Source organism: Dermochelys coriacea, chromosome 5 (genome assembly GCF_009764565.3).
Source record: "Dermochelys coriacea isolate rDerCor1 chromosome 5, rDerCor1.pri.v4, whole genome shotgun sequence".
Lineage (NCBI taxonomy): Eukaryota > Metazoa > Chordata > Testudines > Dermochelyidae > Dermochelys > Dermochelys coriacea.
The window spans coordinates 3,721,841-3,746,475 of NC_050072.1; the positions used below are offsets into that span (position 1 = coordinate 3,721,841).

Genomic DNA, 24,635 nt, shown 5'->3' on the forward strand with positions numbered 1-24,635 from the left:
ACATGGTGCCATATAATGGCCACAAAATCCACTCCCCTCCATGCAGGCACTGTGTGAGATGGGCAGCACTGTGCAAACCCCCTCACAAGTCCTGGAGCAAGAGGCCTGCTGGGGAAATGTCAGGGGCAAGCCGGGGCAGACAGGGTTGCTTTTGGTTACCTCCTCGCTCTGTAGTAGACTTGGATCTGATCTCTGCCCAGCCCCCAGTGTGGGAAATCCAGAGCTGAATTTGGATCCAATACGCTGCACCAGGGCTCCTTGTGTGTGTATATATGTGTGTGTGTATATATGTGTGTGTGTGTATATATATATATATATATATATATATATATATATGGTACCTGCCAGCACAACCTTAACTAAAATCTGCCCTTAAATGTTCACAACTTGGAATGAAGACACACAAATCCTCAACAACTACAAGGTCACAGTAAAGCACCCTCCTTCTGAGATCTGTCTATCTATCCCCATCCATCCCCTCCATCTATCTATCTATCATAGAGTTTTCTGTAGTATCCAACACTGTAGAATCAAAGGGACCGGAACAATACCACATCTTGATTTCAGATACTGATCACCTGTCCTCAGCCTAGGAATTATAGCTGTAGTTCAGAACTTCTCATAGCTTTGCTCCCAGCTTGAGGGCAAATCCTAAAAGGTCCCATACCCCTGCTGAACTGTGCTGAGCCCCACCTGGAAATCCAGGGGCATCGCGAGTGCTCAGCAGTCACCGAGCAGGATTGTTACACAATGGGATGCAAAGTAACTTGGCTGGCCGGGAGGGCAGGGGGCGGGGTGTCTGCCATGCTTTGTTTCCCAAGAAAATAATCCCCTCAATATAATACAGGATGTTGTTAGCACATGGCTCAGCACATAGGATAGTAAACCTTAAACACAACCTACCATGTAAGGAGTGCATCCAATGAAGTGAGCTGTAGCTCACGAAAGCTTATGCTCTAATAAATTTGTTAGTCTCTAAGGTGCCACAAGTACTCCTTTTCTTTTTGCGAATACAGACTAACACGGCTGCTACTCTGAAACATGTAAGGAGTGTACACCCTAGTCCCTTGAAATAGGTGTGAAATACTTATGCTAAACAATCTCTTCCACCTTGTATTGAGCTGTGACACTCTGAATACATTCCTCAGAGCTGAAGAAGAGCTCTGTGTAGCTTGAAAGTTTGTCTCTCTCATCAACAGAAATTGGTTCAATAAAAACTATTACCTCACGCACCTTGTTTCTCTAATATCCTGGGACCGACATGGGTACAACAACACTGCATACATGTACTCCCAGTGTAAGTCAGTCTGGGGATGTGCTAGTGTCAGGAGAAACACATCTTCAGGGCCAGTGTTCAGCTTCTATAACCTGTAACTTAACTGCGTGGCATTTAATAAGCTATACCTCTGCCAGCTTTCCAGACTGTAGGGAAGGGAGATTCCTACGCAAACAATGGGTTAAATTCTGCTTTCATCTGTCCAGTTGTAAATCCAGAGTGGCTCACTCGGTCTTACTGGAGATTCTCAGGATTTACACTGGAGTAACAGAGAGCAGGATTTGGTTCAGTGAATCTCTTTTCCAGAAGCAATTTTTTTTCCACTGAGGATAGTCCTCCTGTGATCACATGACATAGGCAGTGGTTTGTAAGACAATAGAAAACCATTTTACGAGTGTGTAAAGCCACTGACCACAAGTCATCAGTGGAGTTTGACCCCGCATAAAAGCAGAGACCTCCAATGAGAAGAATAACTCGAGCAGAGGCAGCAGTATTAGGCTCTTATCCTCTCAGGGGTCAGCCACTAGATGGCGACACAACCCATACTCTACAAGAGCATGTGGTGTGAGGAACCTCTCGTTCTTAGAGCCATCCCTCAAATAGTCGCCCATTACCTCAGCTCACCATCATCTGGGGCATGTTACGGCCTTTTGTGGGCTATTTGGCCATGATTGCTCTGGTGATGTCTTCCGGGTGGGTTTGCGACCGTTTGTCTCAATGCTGTAATGACCAGTTATGGAGCCTATAAATTCCATAATGACCAGTTACTGAATCTGCAGAACTGAGGAGCCAGGTACTGATCTCTTGCATTATTTGATGGCCCATTATTTGCTACTCGAGTTAATGGCCCATGTGTCTATTATGTATATGAAAGGGTAGCCTTAGGAACGCACATGCATGGCCCATATACTGCACACACCAGTGCTTTCTGCCTCATTCTTTTTCTCTCTGAATAGTCCTCAGGGAGGAGGTCAGGTGTATGACAGCTCCAAGGTCAAAGTGGTTTATGTTGGGTGATTGAATTTAATTGCCCAGAAAGTGAGAAACTAGCTGCCCTGGCTGAGGCGACAGCATATGCAAGCTTTCCCCCATGGCTCTTGAGTGTGTGACTGCAGCTTCTGCCCTGCCTCCCTGCTACTCCAATCCTGGGACGCCCCACAGCTCTGCAAGGGCAGTGCCATCTAGACCTGCAGCCCCATGCCTGCTGTAACAGTCCTGGGCTCTACACCTATAGCTCTACCAATGCCTCTTGGTCCTGCCCGCAGCCCCCCTGCTATCCCAGTCCTGGCTTCCTCACACACCTCTGGTGATGCTTCTCAGTCCTGGCCTGCAGCCCCTTCCTCCTGCATCGTAGGTCCTTGAGTGGAAGATGCAGAGTATCCTCATGGGGTTTTAAAGAGGGCATTAACGCCGGGCCCTGCTGGGGGGCAGCCTGCGGAGTTTTGCACTGGAAACTCTCTCCAGTTTAATTAAGGCATTGAAGACCTCAGTGAAACAGAGAGAGGAGGAAATGCTAAGGCCAGCTAATTTCTTAAACTGCTCTTTGGCACCTGCTGAAACTTACCTCATGTAGCAAATTAAAAATACTAAGAGACGGCCAATAAAAAACCCTTCTTCTCTGTAATTTCAGCCAGCAGAGTGGCTCTGTGCATTAATTAATGGTGGGAAATGGGGCTCGTTCGATTCAGGAACAATTAGAAAGGAGATCTATAAATACAGCTGGGCTGCACTCTGGACTTGCACTCCTATCCCACATAGTTACAAAGGCTCAGGGCCATGAGGAGCTTTCTTTGACACCCGTGTGACCCGTGGCCCCTCCCTGCCAGCCCACTTGCCCTCTTCTCCCACCCACATCTTTGCACTTTCTCGCGTCCTGCCCATGGAATGCACTTCCTGAACCAACCCATGACGGCCCTACCCCATCCTCCTTCAAATCCCTCTGCAAGACCCACTTCTGCCCTGGCTGGGTCCAGTTTCAGATGGAGGGTCTCCTTCGGACAAACATGCTATGTCTCTGGGTCGATGCAGGAATCGCTGAATGTCTGGCTGTGATGTGAAGGGGGTCCGGCTAACAGGCCCTTCCCACCTTAAACTCTACTACTTATATAATGCCTCAGGTAAATTACCATCTGAACATGGTTACCCAGGTGGGTACCAACAACTACTGCTCCTTAATATCTATTGTTTACTGACACTAATGCCCCACCTCAAAATCTGAAAATTGTGCCCATAGCTAATCTATGTAACCATGTGTTTCTATTACACTCATCCTCATCTTCACACCTCTGCTTCCTTCCCTTTGTTTGTCACAGCTACTAGTTACATCTTAATTCCGACTAGAAGTTCCGTGGAGCAAGGACTATCTCTGCACGTGTGCAGCAGCTAGCGCAACTGGGCCCTGATCAGGGCCCCCGGGTGCTACTGTAATATCAATCATTAATAATAACTAGAATGGTCATGCATGGACACCATCTTTCTACCCGCTTGCGTCACCTTTTCAAAGCATGTGTGCTCACAAGCAGATATTATATATTATCCTACTGGCAGCAAGCGTTACCGACAGTTAAAGGGAATCACACATGTGCCTCAAGAGATGAGAACATATCCCCCCTCCCGTGCTGGCTTTGACATTAGACAGCTGCATCCCTAAAATCATGGATTAGAAACTGCCACATCCTGTTAGATCCTTTCTTGTCCATTCTCCCTCCATCACTGCCGGGCTGTGAGTGCTGAATTTAGAGAGAAAAAAAAGTCTCTTGGATGGTTCAGTCTGGTTCCTTGCTGATGGGGAACTTTTCAATTATAGAGAGGCACTGTTTACAGTGGCTAAACAATTCCTCCCCCTCCCAGCTGTTTACACTGTTGTGTTCTTCCATAAATACCCTGTAGCGATGTAGATATCAGAGGCCTCAGTCTGGCCTGACCCAATCAGCTAACTATACAGTCAAAGGGGATTGATTTTACAGGTCACCTGGGGACATCTATCTTGCAGGTAAAAGGTCCAGCGTGAGTGATCTTGAAGGAGCTCACGGACAAAGAAGCAGAGACACTTCTTGGCCTATATCCAGTGGCTGTGTGTTTAAAAGCTTTCAGCCAACAATACCCAGCCTTGCAGCACCAGGAAGGTCTGAACAATAAATCTTGAGCAGGTTAATGATGCTTTTGTCTTTGGTGCATTTCACCCATGCAGCGTGTCCTCTCTTCTCCCACCCATCCCTGCTTCAGCAGAGCGGACAGAGGGAATGACAAAATAAAAGTGGAAGTTTCTACTTTCCTTCTTAAATTGTCTTGACTTCCGATTCCCCCGGGGGCCGGCTGGGTCTGGCACACTGCAGGGCATGCTAAACGAACAGTGACACATTTGTAATTGCACCTGAGATGAAGCACTCTCCAAAGAGAGCAGCTGGCAGCCGGGCCAGGGGAGACAATCCTTTCCAACAGGGCTCTGTCTACTACTATTTCTAGCTGCACTATCCCCCACCACCTCACCAAACCCACAGCTATGCTGGAGAAATGATGAGGTCGGGTGACATACACGTAGCTGGGGTCTGAGCTCAGTGGTCATGCTCTCTCCTGTCTGTTGACTGCAGGGAACTCAGATTTACACCAGGGAAACTGGGATCAGAATGTGGCCCCTAAAGGCCAAGAGATGTGACATCAAGTGCTTGATAGAGATGAAGATTAGAAGGGAACCACTGTCTTGTCTGACCTCCTCTATCACACAGGTTATAGGACTTCTCTGAATTAGTTATGAGGATGCCACAGCAGGGGAATGTCACAGCGGGAGCAGGTCCTGGATTTTTACTGAGACCTAGGTGGACCTCCATAAGTCACAAACCTGTGGGAGATGGTGGAGAAGGAGGATTTAGCTGGCTGGCTTTGGGGCTCAGGTGCTGATTGTTTCTTTTCCTGGGAGCAGAGAGAAGCCACCCAAATCCTGACATGTTCAGGCCCAGCCACTGCCACCAGTGAATCGCAGGTCTGTTTAGATGCAGGGCCAGACTGCGTCTAGACCTCCACTGGTGCACAGCCAGGAAACGGGACGGGGTGGGGACAGGGTGCTTTTCCCTCACCCTTTGCACCTTGGGCAGCCGCATGCATAGCCCTTGACTCAGCAGCTTCAGGCTAGTGCTAGCCACCCCGAAGCAAGGGTTGGGGGCGCAGGTCCATGGCTCCAACTCACCTTGCCCACTGGCTAGTGGAGCCAAACAGATGTGGAGACAGGGCAAGGCAGTAGGAGATGCTGCACAATTGCGAGCGTGGCAGAGCCCCTGTTCCAGGATTCTGAGTCCCTCGGGGCAGGATTCCCTTCTGGATCAGCCAGTCTCTCTCACGACTCCAGCTGCTGTGCCTCCTGCAAGTTGCCCCCCTCTGATTTCTTTCAGTGGCCCCTGGGCAAAGGGATGTATCACACTCCAGCTCCGAACAGGCAGATGGCAGAAGCCCCATTATTGGCAGTCACAGCAGAGAGGCCAAGGACTGGGTGGGACATGGACACAGGCTCCCTGGCAGTCCCCCACCCCGAGGAAGACCATGCCAGCCAGAGCGGAGGGAAGCTTATTCTAAGGCAGGAATTACAGCCTGCAGAGCTGCTAGCTTCGCACCTTCCACAAATATTAAAATCACTTTAATAGGTGGAAAGAGAAAAAGAGAGATTTGCATTTTCCAGATTCCACAGACTTAATTAGTTATTGGAACAACATCATGTGCAGTTCATTTCCTGGAGGAGTTTTTTGGATATTTTCAAGCCCAAACTGTCTTTCCTGAATTGTTGCAGATTCACTGCTCTTTTTGCATCAGGGTCTCACCCGGGAAGAGCTTGGAAGTGCCCTGGTGGAAGAAGGGAGCTGCTTTACTCACTCCCTGCTCCATTATTCTGGGGACATTCCCAGGCCCGAGGATACTTCTGCAGCCTTTGGAAGCCCCGGGGATGGCTTAACTCAGGACTCATCTCTTAGTGATGTGATGCCCTATTGGGACAGCTGATTGCGACTCATGGGACATTTGGACAGAGCCTAGGTCAGTGCATTCTCTCCCTACTTCAGTCATTCAAACCGTGAATTCAGCCGCGTTGCGTCAGGGTGCAGTGGTCTTGCACCAGTGAACGTTGACATTCGCTGTTGGCCTGACCATGCCAATGTTGCAAGGCAATTATTTCATCCAGCAGGATGCAAGGTGATGGCCTTGGGCATCCTCCTGGTCTCTGTGCTTTACGTCTCTGGGTTCTCTGCGAGTGGCTGCTCTAGGGACCACTCCCAGGGTGGTGACCGGGAAAAGGGCAGGAGATGCAAGCAGGACTATTCCATCTCTAGTTGCAAGGATCTGGGTGATTCTGGGGCGGCCATGCTTGCAGGTAAGTCGGTGAGGTGGCCACAGAAATACACATGCATTCGAGGGTTGGAGGGAGAGGCTCAAATTCTCCCACAAGTTCCCCCCTGCTGTTTGGCAGAGGAACAGGGCGATGCTCCTGCTGTGTGTGGGGCTGTCCCTGGAGAACGCTGGGGCATAGCTCTGTAAGGATCATCATTACACTGAATGCCAGGGCATGGGACGTGTGCTTATTATCCACGGAGCAGGTGCAGCAGGACATGGTAACGTGCTCCCTCCTCTGTCCTGCACAGACCCCTCGTTGGATGAGAGGGGTCTGTGCAGGACAGAGGAGGGAGCACGCTGAGACCTCCCGGCTCCTTTCCCACACAGGCGGCCAAACAGCCAGCAGCTGGTAATGGATATTGGGCGGAGCTTCAGGGGAGAGGAGCCTGGGGATGGAATTTCATTCATTTTTGGAGAGTTTTGTAGCCCCTTCCCCATCCTCCCTCTTTGCCAGCATCCCACCTGCTGCACCTAGTGTGGCCGGTGCTGCAACCTGGTCCACATCATGCCCTGGCCTTTGGATTCCCCAGGCTCACCTGAGCCAATGGTCTAGATGCGAGATTTCCTGTCTCCTTCTACAGCCACATGGGCAAAGCACATTCCCAGAGCAGTGGGTGTGTTGGGATTAGCAGCATAGTCTCCTTCGAAGGAGGGCATGCCTCTAACGTCACAAACTCACTTGGACCACTCCTACCCTGCGTCTCTAATGGCAGACGGATCATCCAGCCGCAGCCTGTCCTACGCACCACAATCTCCTTCATGCCCCAAACCCCATTAAGCCATCAGTCGCTCAGTTTCTCTTCAATTACTCAGGGCTGGTCTTCAGACCAATGACCCACTTCCCTCCATGCATTTCCTGCGCCTTTCAAATGTGGAACAGTTAACTGAAGTTCACAGCTCATCCTAATGCTTCCTCTCTCTCTCTCCCTCCCTTCTTCTCTTGTGCATTTCTGGCACTTGCGAAGCACGTTCAGGCTGCGTTGGCAGCTGGATTCCACGATAACGATTTCTGACATCTAGTGATTGTTGGTTTATAACATTTCTGTCCTGTAATGGAGATGAGAGGGAGGAGGAGAAGGCGCAAGCTTCACAGTTAGGCGACGAGATCATTATCTTCTGAAATGTGGGAGTGAACTAGAAACCAGTCCTCACAGCTGAGAGCAGCCCAATAATCACCTTGCAGCCTCCCGGGCCAGAGATTGCTCTCCATATCTATGGCTCGGCTCATTGTGCGTCTTAGTAAGGGATTCGGATTGGACTTCACCATGCCAGGGAGGGGGATAGGTGTGTTTCTCTTCCTCTCCAGTGATCCACATCACTAGGGTCTGCTGGCGGGGGCCCAGATACTACAATGGAATCAGCTAGTCACTGGGGTGTGTCTGTGTGTCCTGCCTGGGACTTGTGGGGCCCACCAGCACGGCTGCCAGCGGGAGGTATCGTCTCTTTTAGCCGTCTGTCTAATCTAGGTATCTCTAATACACTGACAGGGCTGGTCTCTGAACAGCATAAAAATGATGGCAGCCAGTAGCACATGCAGTCAAGGGTTAAGTAGCTTACCTGGTACACTAGCTCCTGGGGGTCTGATCCCAGCTCTGTCAGGTGCTTCCTGTGGGGCTGGTCTCTTCATCATTCTGTGCTCTCTAAAATGGGTATAATGCTAGGTCCTTGGTCTTTCTTGTCTATTTAGACTGTGAGCTCTTCTAGCCAGGGACTGTCTCTTGCTATGTGTCTCTGCGGCATCCACTGCAATGAGGCCTCAGTGTGTGACTGAAATGCAGATAATAATGATAAAAATATCTGCCTCACCTTAGCCTAAAGCTCAGGCTAGAAAGGGAATCTCTCCCCACCCCCGGTCTATTTAGACACCCAGAGCCAGTGGCAGTGCCTGGGTGCTGTTCAGCCAGAGGAAAGATTGAAAGCACACGAGTCTAGCACATGGGACCCAAACACAGCAGTCTGCCGAGGGCCCAGATGTGGGGGCTGGAGCAGGACTGGTCAGGTGTTTCTTGGCAGCACAGGTAGTATGTCTGTCAGGGAGCTAGACGCCCACAGGGTATATGTGTGTGACCATCAGCCCCAGTGAAGAATCCCCAAAGATATTTATTACCACTGAATCCCACCTGCCTCTCCTTTGCGTAAGTCCAAAATAAAAAGAATGTCATTGCAAGCCACTGGCAGGCCAGTATGTGCTACGTATCCCCAGCTACGCCCAACCCACAAGGATGTTGCTAACAAAAACTGCATCAAATAAGAGTGGAAACAGCAGTGGGCATCCTTAAAGAAGATCCCAACAGTAGTGGGGATCCTTAAAGAAGTGACAAAGGGCAGCCTGAAGAAATAAGCAATTGCAGTCCAAGTATAAGAGACTATTCTGCAGACATGAACTTACTGAGAAGTTGAGGCAAAAAGCCCAACTTGTTTCAAGACTGAGCCTGATAAATGTATAGAGGGGATGATGAGGTTGTTTACAATGGCATATGGACCATCCATGTTGGCTATGAGCAACTATCTCCAGCAGCCAGAGATGGGGCGGGCTCTGAATTACTACAGAGAATTCCTTCCTAGCGCTCTGGCTGGTGGGTCTCACCTACATGCTCAGGGTCTAATTGATGGCTATATTTGGGGTCATGAAGGAATTTTCCCGAGATCAGATTGGCAGAGACTCCGGGAGGGATTCACCATCTGTGACATACTGTACCTCAGAATGGCACCCTGTAACCCCCATATTCATCATTCATATATGGTAATGATATTTCATGCAAAGCAAGCCACGTAAGATATCACATGAAAGGTCATGATCTCCTGAAACCCATTGTTCTGTCCAAATATGTATATCATTAGTGTGTATGAAGTTATGAGATTTTGCTGTACGGTTGGTACTGATATATGCTGTACGTTGTTAGTGACACACAAAGGACCCCCACCAGCAGGGTGGTCAACGACCATTAATCAGCAGGGGAGTTGTAATCAAGGGATTTACAATTCAATGACAGCTGCCCAAGCACCACACAATGGAGATTGCTTAACCCAGTGACTCATGGACTGAGGATATAAAATAGGGGACAGTGGCATCATGTTTTTGCCTTTCTCCTTCCCCCAGCTATGATGGAAGCAATAAGAATGCTGAGAAGACAAAAACTTAAACTGAGGAGACTGGTCCAGGCTGAAGGAGAAGCCTGTGAATTAAGAACTGTAACATCCAGTGGGGTGAGAAAATTGCTGATCTACATTCTGACTAGTGTAAGAAGGTTTAGGATTTAGAATGTGTGTTTATCTTTTATTTTCTTTGGTAATGTTCTCTGATCTTTTATGCCTCCCACTTATGACCACTTAAAATCTATTTTTCTGTAGCTAATAAATCTGTTTTATATTTTATCTAAAACTGTGTTTTGCTTGAAGTGCCTGGGAAATTACAGCTCGTTTTACAAGGCTGGTGCGTGTCCTCTCTTCACCGAGGGAGGGGCAGACTGGGTAATGACCTTACACTGGCCAGTCTTCTGATCAAAGCAAGGTGGTACAGTTCTGGGGTACAAGGCTGGGGACCTGGAGCCTCTCTATTGTTAGGTTTCAGAGTAGCAGCCGTGTTAGTCTGTATTCGCAAAAAGAAAAGGAGTACTTGTGGCACCTTAGAGACTAACAAATTTATTTGAGCATAAGCTTTCATGAGCTACAGCTCCACCAAATGCATCTGATGAAGTGAGCTGTAGCTCACGAAAGCTTATGCTCAAATAAATTTGTTAGTCTCTAAAGTGCCACAAGTACTCCTTTTCTTTTCTCTATTGTTAGTTCATGAGTGGCTAGGAGAAGCATTCATATAACTCAGTTGGGTGTGTCCCTGCCTGTGAATGCCAGAGGTTTGCAGCTTATCACAGTGTGAGAGGGAGCCCAGGCTGGTGAGTCAGAGGGCTCAGAAGTACCCCAGTTCCAGGTTGCACCCCAGGGAACTTATCACACCTTCCGCTACAGCATGGGGCATTAGTCACTTGCTGGTTTAAACTAGAGTAAAGGATGGATTCTCTGTAACTTAAAGTTCCTCAGATCTTGATTTGAGGATGTCAGTAACTCAGCCAGAGGTTCTGGGCTTATTGCAGGAGTAAGCAGGCAATGTTCTGTGACCTGCAATATGCAGAGGGTCAGACTAGATGATCATGATGGTCCCGTCTAGCCTTAAAGTCTATAAGATGTGAGTTTGTTACAGCCACCCTTACAAAGCCTGCTTTGTTAACTCAAACTGTGACTGCATGCTCTCAGCTCTGGAGGTCCTCGTTCAATCCCTTGTGTTAACCAAACTGACAGTCCTGTTATTTATCGCGGCCGTTCTGAGCTGATCCCAGCTATGATCTGCTCTTTGCAGATTTCACTACTGAGTCAGGTCATCATGGGAAACCTCTGAATTAAATCATCAATGGTTTTCCAGGCTTTTTCCATTTGCAGAGTCAGGCTAGGGTGGAAACATCCTACATATTCTCACAAGTAGTCCCAGTGTCAAATCAACAGGGGAATTCAGATTAAAAGGGCTTCAGGCAAACCAAAAGTATTTTATCAGATGGGGAAAAAAAATCTGCTTTGGATTCTGGCTTTCAATCAGTAGTTGCAGGTGGCTGTTGGGTCCTGCAAGTGCCCTCTGCATTACCAGCCACAAACATCCTGCATCTGGCCCCAGAAAAAACAGGAAACTGGCTTAAAAAGCATGAGATATTAGAAGTAATACAGCCAAGGCTCTTTTTATTTGCTTGCTGGTGGTAGGGGCTCAGCATTCACATTCTCAAGCTTTAACGCTGATGCCAGAAGAGCTAGAAACCTATATTTAAAAATGTGAAGATTCCTAGATGATAGCCTGATTCCAGCATGCGGGACCTTAAGAAAAACACCAATATATGATAAAATTGTCAGACTTGGCACCACTATGCCCTGCGTGTCCAGCCTGAGCTGCCCAAAAGTCCGCTGGGGAATTGGAGGTCTACAGATAGGCACGGTAGTTTAAGGCAGCATTGGGGGTAGATAGATGGGGTGACTCTGTGCAAGTCCCTCACTGCACTGCCCTCTGTTGGGTGTTCACAGAAACTCAGCTACTCCCACTTCTTAGCTGTGCCCCACGTTCCCTTGATGTAACTTATGCACTCAAATCACCAGCCTGAGTTCCAGAGCTGCCGAGTCCTGGCCGCTCCCCTTAAAGCTGAGAGAGCCCGAGGTGCATAACTGGGCTTTGTCAGTCACACATGCATTGCAAGAGTATCCCCTCCCGTGACAGCCCACAGTACGGCTCAGAGTTGGCCCAGGTTGCTTCTTTAAAGAAAAAGACAATTACATTTGCTAACTCCCACTGGAACACTGCCTCTTCCTATGCCAGCTACTAATTGCCAGCCGCCCTGTCTAGCCCAAAGACCCCCTCCCTAAACAGAAATAAACACAAGGTTGCCCCTTATCATACAACTTTTTACCCAGGAGAAGCCTTTCCCCCCCACAACCCTTCTGCACCTTGATTCTCATCCTTTCTTCCACCCTGACAGAGGGTTTTAAAGGTCACAGGCTGCCCTTAATTAGACTCAGGTGTCCATAATTAACCTACAGTAATCTCATTCAGGTCCTAGGAAAAAAGGGCTTTAACCATGTTAAGGCTGCCTTCAACCACCTCCCCAGCCCTATGTGAATGCCCATGGTCCCGTTACAGCCTGCACCAGGCTCCGTGTTACACATGTAAGGATTCTCTGAGGCCAGGCCCTTCTGCTGGATGGGTGCGTGGAGGGGACATGCCAGGTCCCTGCAGGAAGGTTCAACCCAAACCAAGTCCTAAAGTAACAAAACATGGAGACACAAAGCCAAAGAGGCCCTCTCCTCCCAGCCCAGGGAGGCAGCTCAGTGCCGAGGGACACAGGGTGGCTGTGCACACAGAAGGGAGAAGGAACCTCAGCTAAGGAGCTCCTCTCAGGATGAGTGAGAAAGAGATGGCCAGTCTCCCACCAGGCATATCCCTCCTGCATTTACTACCTAGTCCCAGTGGCCTGTTCCCTGCTTGGGGGCACCACATGGGACTGGAGCTCCCCCAGCTGGTGGGACAGAGCAAACCTTAGGCCAGGCGCCCCTTGTCCCATTATAGAATTTATTTTTACCTTTTTCCTTTAACAAAAGCCCCTAGGAAATTACACGCAACAAAGAAATCTTAGAAGAACATAATTTAGGTTGCAGAGTCCTGCGCTCCAAAGACAGCAAATGCCATATTTATAGTTGTTCAAGAAACCATATTTCTGCCCCCTTGTGCGTGTGCACAACAATGCAGTCTGATCACAGGATGGTTTTTCCACAGGCCCTCTGCCTCGTTCAGTGCATAGGATGGATGCACAAGGAGGCCAAATTAAGGTCGCCTAGACAAGTGTAAATTGCTCATTTCTTAACTTTTGAGAGCTTGGTTCTACCACCTGAACAACATTCTTGTAAAGTAATTTTTGTAGGTAAATGTGTGTATGTTCATGCCTCCCTTCTCCCGACAGTCATGCACACAGCGTGCTAGGCGCTGTACAGTCATGTAAAAAGACACGGTCCTCCCAGAGCGTAAGACTAGATTAGCCATTTCTTAGCATCCATGCATAAAACGGGCCATATGCTTCAAGCACAAGAGGGGAGGAAGCTGTTCTTTTATTACGCCGTATAACATAATACCGGAGCAAAGCACAATAAAAGAGAGCAATATCCCCACCACATAAAACGCTAAGCTGCGACTATGGAACACTCAGAATCAATTACATCAAACTCTCCCAGCCTGCAGAAAGCTGGGGAATTCTGCTTCATTTACTGATATTGACCAGACCGGCTGTCAGGCTAGTTAGCACAGGCTGGCCCGCTTAGCGTGGCCTTTCCCAGCATGCTCTCCTGGGAGCTGGCTCTTTAAATCTGGGAGAGACAGCCAGCTGCAGCCCTAATGGGCCCACTTTGTAAATGACCTGCTGCTAAGCCACATCTCTCTACTTGCAAGGGGGTAAGTGTTTGGTCTTGGCTCTCCCTCATTGCTTCCTGTGGGGCTAGACCTTCTTCCCAATTTACCCTGCCCCGTGTGGTTTAAGGGCCATAACGTTATGCACCCCTAGGGGAGAGGAACCCTTTGGAAAGTGGGTGAGGCTGCCTAGCCTTTGTTCTCTGCCCCCACCCTCCTTATAACTATGTTGTGATGTTCCTCTGCCTCAGATCTGCAGTGAGGCTAATGGGGCCTGACCCTGACAGGTGCTGTTCACCCCCAAAGTCCTCTGATTGCAGTGGGAGTTTGCAGCTCTGCAGCCCCTTCTAGGAGCTGAGCCCAGTTTGATTGCCTGGATTTGGGGCCGTGCTTCATGGCTCCTCTTTCCCAGTGGGTTTCTGATCATTCTGAGCTTTGCCCCTGTTGTGAGGAGCCGGGGCCTTGTTCCCACTGCTGCATCCAGGATGGGCATCCTAGAGGCTCAGCACGCCGTAGGCTCTTTGTGTTCCAGCTCCTGGCCATACTGAAGTTGCTCCCTCCTGCTGGGCGTGGCTGGAGTGCTCCTGCTCTCTTGCTGCAAAGCTGACCTTGTGGGGTGGCCACAGGCTGGGCCTGGGTCCTTTAAGGGTGGAGCGTTTGGCTGTCTCTGCAATCCGGCTGTTTTGCTGGGTGGGGTTTGTTGGTAGTGGGGGGTCTGAGAGGGGAATTGTGGTTAACACTTATAGGACTGAGAATCAGTTCTGGGTTCTCTGCTTAGCTCTGTGCCTCAGTTTCCCTTGCTGCTGAATGGGGATCTCAGTACCTCTGGGGTCAGGTAAGAGCAGAATGCTGGGATCTGCATGGCTGCATTAGCCTTACCCGTGGTGACAGGCTATGCACTTGGAGCTGGGTTTTCAGCTGCCTCTCCCGATCTTGTGCTAGCATTTCATGTCCTGTAACCATTAACCCTTTGGGTGCTGGGGCTCTGTGCCCATTAAGGTTCTGTTGCAGCCATACTAAGTTGTGCCATGGCCAGCAGAGCAGGTGCGGTCCACAGCACGTGCATTCAACCCAGGTGCCCCAGTATGTTAGGTAGCTCAGCGGGTGTCTTCCTACTGCATCTACCTGTCCTGGTTTGATGGACAATACAGCAGGCGTGTTCTGCCTGGACCTGCTCACGGGTGGCAGAAGAAAAGTCTGAACCCTGCTTGAAGGTGTAACGCCAGGAAAGTGCCGGGAAAAGGAGCCTCTGTCTATGACTGTTCTGCAAGACTGAATGGGTGGTTGAGGGGTCCTGGCCCTGCCCCTGTTGGAAAAATGCCCGCTGGGGACATCCAAGTTTCATGTGGGGAAAGTGGTCTGAGCTATCTATAGATGCGCTGTATTTTTCTAGGTCATAAAGGAAAGTTTCCCATCATACCGCAGCTGAAAATAAGCTTTGTCCCCCGGCACTGCCTCCTCCCCTGCCCATGCTTTGGAGGCAGAGTTTTTGCTTCCACGTATAGGGCACAATACACCAGTGCCCCGCCCCTTGCAAACTCATTTGCACCAGGGCAATGGGAGTTTTTAACACAGGGGTTTTGTGCCTGTTTTTCACTGGGGTCAAACTCTGCTGTTCTTGGTTTTGCAGTCTATTTGGTGGCATCAGTGGCATGAGCTGCCTGGAAATGGTGAACTGAGCCTGTGGATTCTCCATTTGCCATCCCTTCCTCCCGGCAGCCACAGGGTGTATCCCAGATCAGGGAAAAGCCTCCTCTTAAGAGCATATCACTGAGTAAGGTGCCATCTAAGGCCTGGCCCACACACAGAGTTGCACTGGTGTATTAAAGGTGTGATGCCAAAGCCAGGGCAGCTGTGTGCATGGAAGCTCATATCGATTTCAGCGTGTCTTCAGTCAGTCTAGTTTTCAATTGGTTTGCAAATCAACGTAAGCTAAGCTTAAAACTCTCTTAAACAGATTTAAAAGTGTCCTGGGTTGGGTGGATTGTCACTGAGATTCATAGGGTGTGTCTATCCTGCCTTGTAAACCCAGGGCGGTGGGACACGGCCTTGTGGACTCCATGTTTCCAAGCTTGCATCCAGGCTACATTGTAAACCTGGGTTTGCAATTGCTAGACTGGGGTCACACGACCGTGCTAACACATCCAGACCTCCCGACTCGGGTCTGTGGCTTGAGCTGCGTCCACACTGCAGAATGTCATGGCTCACATCTGAGTTGCAGCGGGACTCTGGCTCGGACCCACCCCCAGGGGGGCTGTGAAGACCTGGGTCCTGAGTGCTTGCTGGCCTGAGTCAGACAGAGTTGTGTGTGCAGACAGTAGGGAGTTTGCGGCTCCAATCCGAGTCTGAGTCCATGTTTATAATGTAGTGTAGACCTAATCATAGAGTTTAAGGTACGAAGGGACCGGATTGTTGAGTGTGAGCTCCTGTATAGCGCAGGCCAATAAACATCAGTCTAAACCAGGTTATTGGGTTTAAGGTGCGGGTGGGTGGCTGAGGTATTACAGCCCTGAAGAGTCCGAACTAGTGTGTGCCACAGGCAGAGAACAGGAGGGACCGAGGCACACCAGGGCGCAAGTCCCTTGCAATAGCAAGGAGTTAATTAAGATACCCCGAGGTATCGGTTTTAAACAAATGGGTTCTCTGATTAAACTCACCCTAATTTTAGGGTTGCTGAACCGGTTTAGTTAAATTGCTGCACAAACTGTGTGTTGACAAGGCCTTAGCACTAAGTATGATGGTGGTTCCAGATGTACCGAGCACGGAAAGCCTGGTACACAACTGGTTAATAGCAGTAGGCACAATCCAAGCTAAATATAAATACTTCACAGCACCTTTTGGGTAAGTCCATGGCAGGTCAGGGCAGTCCCACGCTGACCCCAGTAGAGGGGATGCAAACCGCCATCTGTGAGTTTTGGTGTGGAAAATATTAGTAATTAAAATAATAATAAAAAAAAAGAAAAACATCTGCCATCTGCAGCATCTGTCATTTTGCTTCTTCAGAGCTTCCAGCTCGGAAACTTTTAAAGCAAGCAGATATTTTTAGTTTGAAAAAAAAAAATGAAAAGCATAATTTTAAAATTAAAAAATATTTTTTTCATTGCTCTTTCCCTAGCCTCTGACATGCACTTTGGATTCATGTTCAGGTGGGGTTGGGAGGGGTTGACCCGTCTCTTCCTTTGTCTAGATCCAGATTAAGTTTTCCATTTTTGTGGGGGAGGGGTGATAAGGAGCAGAGCTGGGTGAGTAGCTGCCTCTGCCCCTTATTCCAGCTGAGCTGTTTTGCATGTGCTGAAAACAATGTTTTGTGAATTATAAAGGGGGGGGAGACATCCTTGCTGCTAGTGCTGAAAAGAAATCTGCCTGCCTGGCATCCTGGAGGCAAATAAAGAAATAAATCTCCGTGATTGTGAGGGAGAGGAGCAGAAACGTACAAGTAAAAGTGAGGAGCTGGTGACAGCTGATTGGCAGGTAATGTGTGAATGCTATCAATGCCCTTTAATACTGGCCTGCAGTCCTCATGCTATTCCTGCCCTGGGCCTGCCCCCACACGTACCCAGCTCTGCTGATGCCCCTCAATCCCGACCCACAGCTCCTCTGCTATGTTAGTCCTTGGCCTCTGACCCCCAGTTCTGACCTGCAACCTCTCCCCTGCAATTTCAAATCCAAAGAAGAAATAAAGCCAAACCTTTGCCTACTTCTCAAACCCTTGAAGTTCACAAGCCTTTGACTTCCTTTGTTTCTTATCTCATTTTTGCCATCTTCTGTGTTTCCTCAGCCTGGCTGAAATCTTGTGATGGAGCCTGTATGCATTGGGCTGATCTTACCTGGCCTTGTGAAGTTCCCAGATAAATGTCTGGTTGGAAAAAATGTATATATTTTCTATGACAAACTTTGTTCCAGTTTTTTTCTGAAAATTGTCATGGGTTTTTTAAGAACATAAGAACAGTCACATTGGGTCGGACCAAAAGTCCATCTAGCCCAGTGTCCTGTCTTCCGACAGTGACCACTGCCAGGTGCCCCAGAGGGAATGAACAGAACAGGGAATCATCAAGTGGTCCATCCCTGGTCGCCCATTCCCAGAGGCTAGAGACACCATCCCTGCCCATCCTGGCTAATAGCCGTCGATGCACCTATCCTCCATGAACTTATCCAGTTCTCTTTTGAACCCTGTTATAGTCTTGTCCTTCACAACATCCTCTGGCAAGGAGTTCCACAGTTTGACTGAACATTGTGTGAAGAAATACTTCCTTTTGTTTGTTTTAAACCTATTGCTTATTAATTTTGTTGGGTGACCCCTGGTTCTTGTGTTATGTGAGGGCGTAAATAACACTTTCTTATTTACTTTCTCCACACCAGTCATGATTTTATAGACCTCTATCATATCCCCCTTAGTCGCCTCTTTTCCAAGCTGAAAAGTCCCAGTCTGATTAATCTCTCCTCATATGGAAGCTGTTTCATACTCCTAATAATTCTTGTTGCCCTTTTCTGAACCTTTTCCAATTCCAATATATCTTTTTTGAGATGAGGCGACCACATCTGCACGCAGTATTCAAGATGTGGGCATACCATGGATTTATATGGAGGTAATATGATATTTTCTGTCTTATTATCTCTCCCTTTCTTAATGATTCCCAACATTCTGGTCACTTTTTTGACTGCCACTGCACACTGAGTGGATGTTTTCAGAGAACTACCCACAATGACTCCAAGATCTTTCTTGAGTGGTAACAGCTAATTTAGACCCCATCATTGTAACTCTTTACATTCTGCTTTGGACTTAACTATCTTGAATGGTTTTGTATCATCTGCAAACTTTGCCATCTCACTCTTTACCCCTTTTTCCAGATCACTGATGAATATGTTGAATAGGACTGGTCCCAGTACAGACCCCTGGGGGAACCCACTATTTACCTCTCTCCATTCTGAAAACTGACCTTTTATTCCTACCCTTTGTTTCCTATCTTTTAACCAGTTACTGACCCATGAGAGGACCTTCCCTCTTATCCCATGACATCTTACTTTGCTTACGAACCTTTGGTGAAGGACCTTGTCAAAGGCTTTCTGAAAATCTAAGTACACTATATCCACTGGATCCCCCTTGTCCACACGCTTGTTGACCCCCTCAAAGAATTCTAGTAGATTGGTGAGGAATGATTTCCCTTAACAAAAAACATGTCGACTCTTCCCCCAACAAATTATGTTCACCTCGATGTCTGACAATTCTGTTCTTTACTATAGTTTCAACCAATTTTCACGATACTGAAGTCAGGCTTGCCAGCCTGTAATTGCCAGGATCACCTCTGGAGCCTCTCTTAAAAATTGGTGTCACATTAGTGATCCTCCAGTCATTGGGTACAGAAGCTGAGTTAAATGGTAGGTTACAGACTACAGTTGTGCAATTTCACATTTGAGTTCCTTCAGAACTCTTGGGTGATACCATCTGGTCCTGGTGACTTATTACTGTTTAATTTTATCAATTTATTCCAAAACCTCCTCTAATGACACACCAATCTGGGGCAGTTCCTCAGATTTGTCACCTAAACAGAATGGCTCAAATATGGGAATCTCTCTCACATCCTCAGCCGTGAAGACCAGTGCAAAGAATTCATTTGTATCTCTGCAATGGCCTTATTGTCTTTGAGTGCTCCTTTAGCATCTCGATCATCCAGTGGCCCCACTGGTTGTTTAACTGGCTTCCTGCTTCGGATGTACTTAAAACATTTTTTGCTATTACTTTTTGAGCCTTTGGCTAGCTGTTCTTGAAAATCCTTTTTGGCCTTCCTCGTTATATTTTTACATTTCACTTGCCAGAGTTTATGCTTCTTTCTATTTTCCTCACTAGGATTTAATTTTCACTTTTTAAAGGATGCCTTTTTGCCTCTCACTGCTACTTTTAATTTGTTGTTTCATCACGGTGGCACTTTTCTGGTTCTGTTACTATGTTTTAATTTGGGGTGTACATTTAAGCTGAGCCTCTGTTATGGTGTCTTTAAAAAGTTTCCATGCAGCTTGCAGGGATTTCACTTTTGGCACTGTACCTTTTTAATTTCTCTTTAAGTAAATTACTCATTTTTGTGTAGTTCCCCTTTCTGAAATTAAACGCTATCATGTTGAGCTGCTGTGGTGTTTTCACAGGGATGTTTAACCTAATTATATTATGGTCATTATTACCAAGTGGTTCGGCTATATTCACCTCTTTTACCAGATCCTGTGCCCCACTTAGAACTAAATCAAGAATTGCCTCTCCCCTTGTGGGTTCTGCATCTTGTCCTGAGGTGACATGTACCCAGTCAATATGGAGATAGTTGAAATCCCGCATTATTATTGAGTGTTTTATTTTTCTAGCCTCTCTAATTTCCTTGAACATTTCACAGTCACTATCACCATCCTGGTCAGGTGGTCGGTAATATATCCCTACTGCTATACTCTTATTATTCAAGCATGGAATTACTATCCATAGAGATTCTATGGTACAGTTTGGTTCATTTAAGATTTTTTACTTCAGTACAAATACAATCTTTTCAGTTTTAAAATAAAAATGTTCAGGTTTTGACGTCCTGATAATTTCTCAGTTTTTAAAATGAAATTCCCACAAAATCAGCCTGATTTCAGCAGAACTGCAGGTTCTCATGGAATACAGTTCCAACAACAAAAAAGAAAAGGAGGACTTGTGGCACCTTAGAGACTAACAAATTTATTTGAGCATAAGCTTTCGTGAGCTACAGCTCACTTCATTGGATGCATTTGGTGGAAAATACAGTGGGGAGATTTATATACACACACACACACACACACATACACACACAGAGAACATGAAACAATGGGTTTTATCATACACACTGTAAGGAGAGTGATCACTTAAGATGAGCTCCAACAACATTTCTCTGAGCAGCGCTGTGTGTGCTGCAGGAGCTGCCAGAGACCACAATCAGGAGCAGGGCCCCTGTGTGCAAAGTGCGACCAACATAAGTCTCTCCCGCTGGCAAAGAGCGACTATGCAGGAGACCTTACAGTGGCACAGCTGTACCACTACTATGGTGCCACTGTAAGATCTGTAGTATAGACGTAGCTTTAGAAAAGAAGTGAAAGTTCTGGGTGAGACAGAAGGAATTAAGTCAAATAGATACCACAGGCGCCTCACAAACATCAGTGGATTTATCCCCCTTTCACAGAAGGGGAAACTAAGGCGTTACGTGGTTAAATGACACCTTGGAAGCCTGGGGCAGGGCTGAGACCAAACCCCTGATCTCCCGACTCTGAGCTCTGTACCACGGCACCATCGTTCCCCCGGGGGAAAGGAGAGAGCTGGGGTAGGGTGATGTGAAGCCCTTTCCCTTCATTGGTAAAACAATGAATTTTTCTCAGCTGTGGGAGCTGGGAAATGAAACACTCGCCAGGGAGAGGCAGGATGGTCGTGGAATTAAGGCAAACCCCAGGAGTCAGGTCTCCTATTCCTAATTCTGCCACTGATGTGTCAAGCGACCTTGACCCCTCACTTCCCTTCTCTGTGCCTCTGATTTTTCAGCAGTGAAATGGGGATCATAGTTCATAGTGCAGGGCGCATATAGGGCTGCCCAATAACCCTTGTAAAACACACCCTGATTCCCAAACCGAAGGTTCTGGGCAAGTGTAGAGCATTGTTATTGTAGGGTTACCCTTAGCGATTGTCTTGCTGCTTTAGGATCCGAGAGCTTACACTGCTTTGTTGTAGTGGCGAGTGTCTCATGAACCGCTTTGTTCTGAACAACCCTCCAAGAGCAGCCTAGCCAGCTTTGCCTAATGTTTGTTAATAGGGGAACCCTCTTGAATGGCTGGCAGAAAACACTGCTTTGTTGTTGTAGGGTCACCTCCTAGGAGTTCAAGGAGACATTCATCCAGGGAGTGTATCCTTGGGGCTGTTTTGTTTACCAGTAACTTTTGGGGTTGGGGGGACCCATCTGGCGTGAGCTTCCCTCCCAAGGCTCTCTGAGTCTCTAAGGTGCCACAAGTACTCCTTTTCTTTTTTGAGAATACAGACTAACACGGCTGCTACTCTGAAACCTGAAATACTGAGTTATCTATCTTCCCTTTCGAGCCCCATTTAGCCTGCTGTCCTTATGGTGATGAACTCGTGTGTGTGTGTGTGTGTGTGTGTGTGTGTGTGTGTGTGTAAAAAGAGGGAAGCAATTTCAATGACAGAACGGTAAACAAGCGTTGCTTCAGCTGTAGCTTATTAGCCGACTGATCCTCTCTGCTCCTAAATCATTTCCTGAAGGGCTTTTTGAGACCACAAGAAAAATTCCCCTCCAGGAAAAAAAAATGGTGAAAAGTTCAAACCCAGGCTGGTGTCCCTGCGCTCCTTTCATCGCCGGCTCGCTCCGACGGGAGTCTCGGCCTGGCGTGTGAAAGGTAACACTGAGTGTACAGAGCCCCTTCCCCTCCGTAGGAGTGGGAGCCCAGGCACGGTTATTTAAGCCTCCATCTTCTTCCTGCTTGTGACTTTTTAGCAGTCCTTAGGGGACAGCCCAAGTATGTGGCCAGACATGGAGATAGTTTAAAATGCATTAAGCTTGCGGACAAGGTGTCATTAGGGCTTCTTCAGAGAGAGAAAGGAGGAGGCCATCTGCTTTAGGAACTAGCTGAAGTTCATTTGCCCAGAGGGAATCTTCTCCAGGGAGGAATAATTGTGTGTCTGCTCCAGGATTTTCTCTCTTCCAGCTACTAGGAAGAGAAGGTGCAGAGAATTTCTTTGAAGACACTGGTTATTGAAGGGGAATTGGGTTGGGTCAGGTCAGAAACCTGTCTGAGGAATACCTAATTTGCTCTGTCTTGAAAGTGCCTGTCACCGTGGTATCTAGGCTTCCGAGCCCCAATCCCTAGGCTTCAGAGCCCAAAGTCTAGCCTGAGCCACAATTTCAAAGCACTGTCTATACAGCTACTTATAGAGCACTAGTTCGAGGCCCCACTGCTCCAAGTCTGTCAACCCAGGCCGGGGGGGAGGGCCTCACTCCCGCTCACTCCAAAATGCTATGTAGACATTCCCTAGGGGAGCTGGTCAGAACGCAGAATTTCTGTTCCATGGGAAATTCTGGCATTTCTTTTCTTTTCTTTTTTTTTTTCCATTCCAGAAGGGAAATTTGAAATTTCCCATGAAACAAAAATTCTGAAAACTTCTTTTGGAAACTTGAAACAACATTTTGTGACTTGATTGAGTCGTATTTGATAGTTTCTAATATAACAAAAGTCAAAATGGCAAAGTAGAAACCCAATGGGTTGTTTGGATCTTTTGTGCTGAAAATCACTAGTTCCTGCCATATCTTTTGATTTAATTGAAAATGGCGTTTTCAAACAGAAATCTGAAAAAATTCAGCCCACTCCAGTATCTGGGCACTTAACAAAGCAATCTAATCCTGTCTACACTTCAGCACTGAATCTCCACCATGGTATCTGGGAGCCTCGCTCAGTGTCCAATAGAGGAGCATTTCTTCCCTTGCCCATCTTCAGACAGGTCTGCAGAAAAGGGGGTTGGATTAGATGACCTCCTGAGGTCCCTTCTAACCCTGAGATTCTATGACCTAGGGGTTACAGTGGACGAGAAGCTGGATATGAGTCAACAGTGTGCCCTTGTTGCCAAGAAGGCTAACGGCATTTTGGGCTGTATAAGTAGGAGCGTTGCCAGCAGATTGAGGGACGTGATCATTCCCTTCTATTTGGCATTGGTGAGACCTCATCTGGAGTACTGTGTCCAGTTCAGCCCCACACTACAATGTGGAAAAAAGGATGTGGAAAAATTGGAAAGAGTCCAGCGGAGGGCAACAAAAATTATTAGGGGGCTGGAGCACATGATTTGCAAGGAGAGGCTGAGGGAACTGGGATTATTTAGTCTGCAGAAGAGAAGAATGAGGGGGGGGGGATTTGATAGCTGCTTTCAACTACCTGAAGGGGGAGTTCCAAAGAGGATGGATCTAGACTGTTCTCAGTGGTGGCAGATGGCAGAACGTGGAGTAATGGTCTCAAGTTGCAGTGGGGGAGGTTAAGGTTGGATATTAGGAAACACTTTTTTCACTAGGAGGGTGGTGAAGCACTGGAATGGTTTCCCTAGGGAGGTGGTGGAATCTCCTTCCTTAGAGGTTTTTAAGGTCAGGCTTGACAAAGCCCTGGCTGGGATGATTTAGTTGGGGATTGGTCCTGCTTTGAGCAGGGGGTTGAACTAGATGACCTCCTGAGGTCCCTTCCAACTCTGATATTCTATGAGATTGTCTCTGGAAGAGCTGGGGTAGGTCTCACCAGCTAGGTTTCAGCTATGTTACTGAAACTTTTCCCTTGTACCCTTCACCACAAGCTTTTTGAGGATGCTGAAGAAGGTTGGGCTGATGATTAACGTGTTTGGTGGGTGGGTGGTGGTGGGGAGAAGGGAAGTTATGCTGCCCCTGCCCTATGGGAAATGCTCCCTCTAGAACAAACAGTCCGCACCCATCGGAGGGTCTGTCCCGGCAGGCAGTGAAGGGGGTCTCTAGAGAGAGAGGGGTGGGAGCTCTCCATCTCCAGGAGCATAATGAACTGCCTTTGCCATGCTCCTCCCCAGCCACGCTGCCCACTTGCTTCATGCCTGCTTGCTGGAGGGGGCAGGGGAGGCTGCAGGCATCTCGCACTGCCACAACTCCTCTCCTGGGGGTCTGCGGGGCACGAGAGGGCACCGAGCAGGGTAGGGGAGCAGGCGTACCATGAACGCTTGGCAGAGAAGCGAGGGGAGCCTTTGACTGCACCCTGCATCCAGACAGCTGTGGAGGAGGAATGGCCAGAGTGGATCAGACCCATGGTCCTTCTAGTCTGCTGTCTTGTCTCTGACCATGGTGGACACCAGCTGCTTCTGAGGAAGGTGTCTCTCATGTCTGTCTACCATGGGGAGATAATCTACTTCCCAAGGCTAAGAGACAGGCCGGGTGGAATAATTAACAAGCAGTTCGGACTGGCTGGCATGTTGGCTGGCATGCCAGCTGACACTCGGCGCTCCCAGTCTCTGGCCAGCCGTGTTTAAGAGCCAGCCCCTTGTCTTGATTCGTACGTGTGTTTTGG

The 24,635-nt window shown here is 48.0% G+C and overlaps 2 long non-coding RNA genes across 2 annotated transcripts; one reads left to right on the forward strand and one right to left on the reverse strand.

Moving 5' to 3' along the window:
- The first annotated feature begins 13,669 nt into the window (after nt 1-13,669).
- Nucleotides 13,670-17,038, forward strand: LOC122460297. Its single transcript, XR_006281533.1, has 3 exons — nt 13,670-13,752; nt 14,732-14,733; nt 16,898-17,038. It is a non-coding gene; the product is annotated as an uncharacterized LOC122460297 (long non-coding RNA).
- Nucleotides 17,039-19,648: 2,610 nt separating this feature from the next.
- Nucleotides 19,649-24,428, reverse strand: LOC122460298. Its single transcript, XR_006281534.1, has 3 exons — nt 24,419-24,428; nt 21,897-21,901; nt 19,649-19,838 (listed from the first exon to the last, which is right to left on the reverse strand). It is a non-coding gene; the product is annotated as an uncharacterized LOC122460298 (long non-coding RNA).
- Nucleotides 24,429-24,635: the final 207 nt, after the last annotated feature.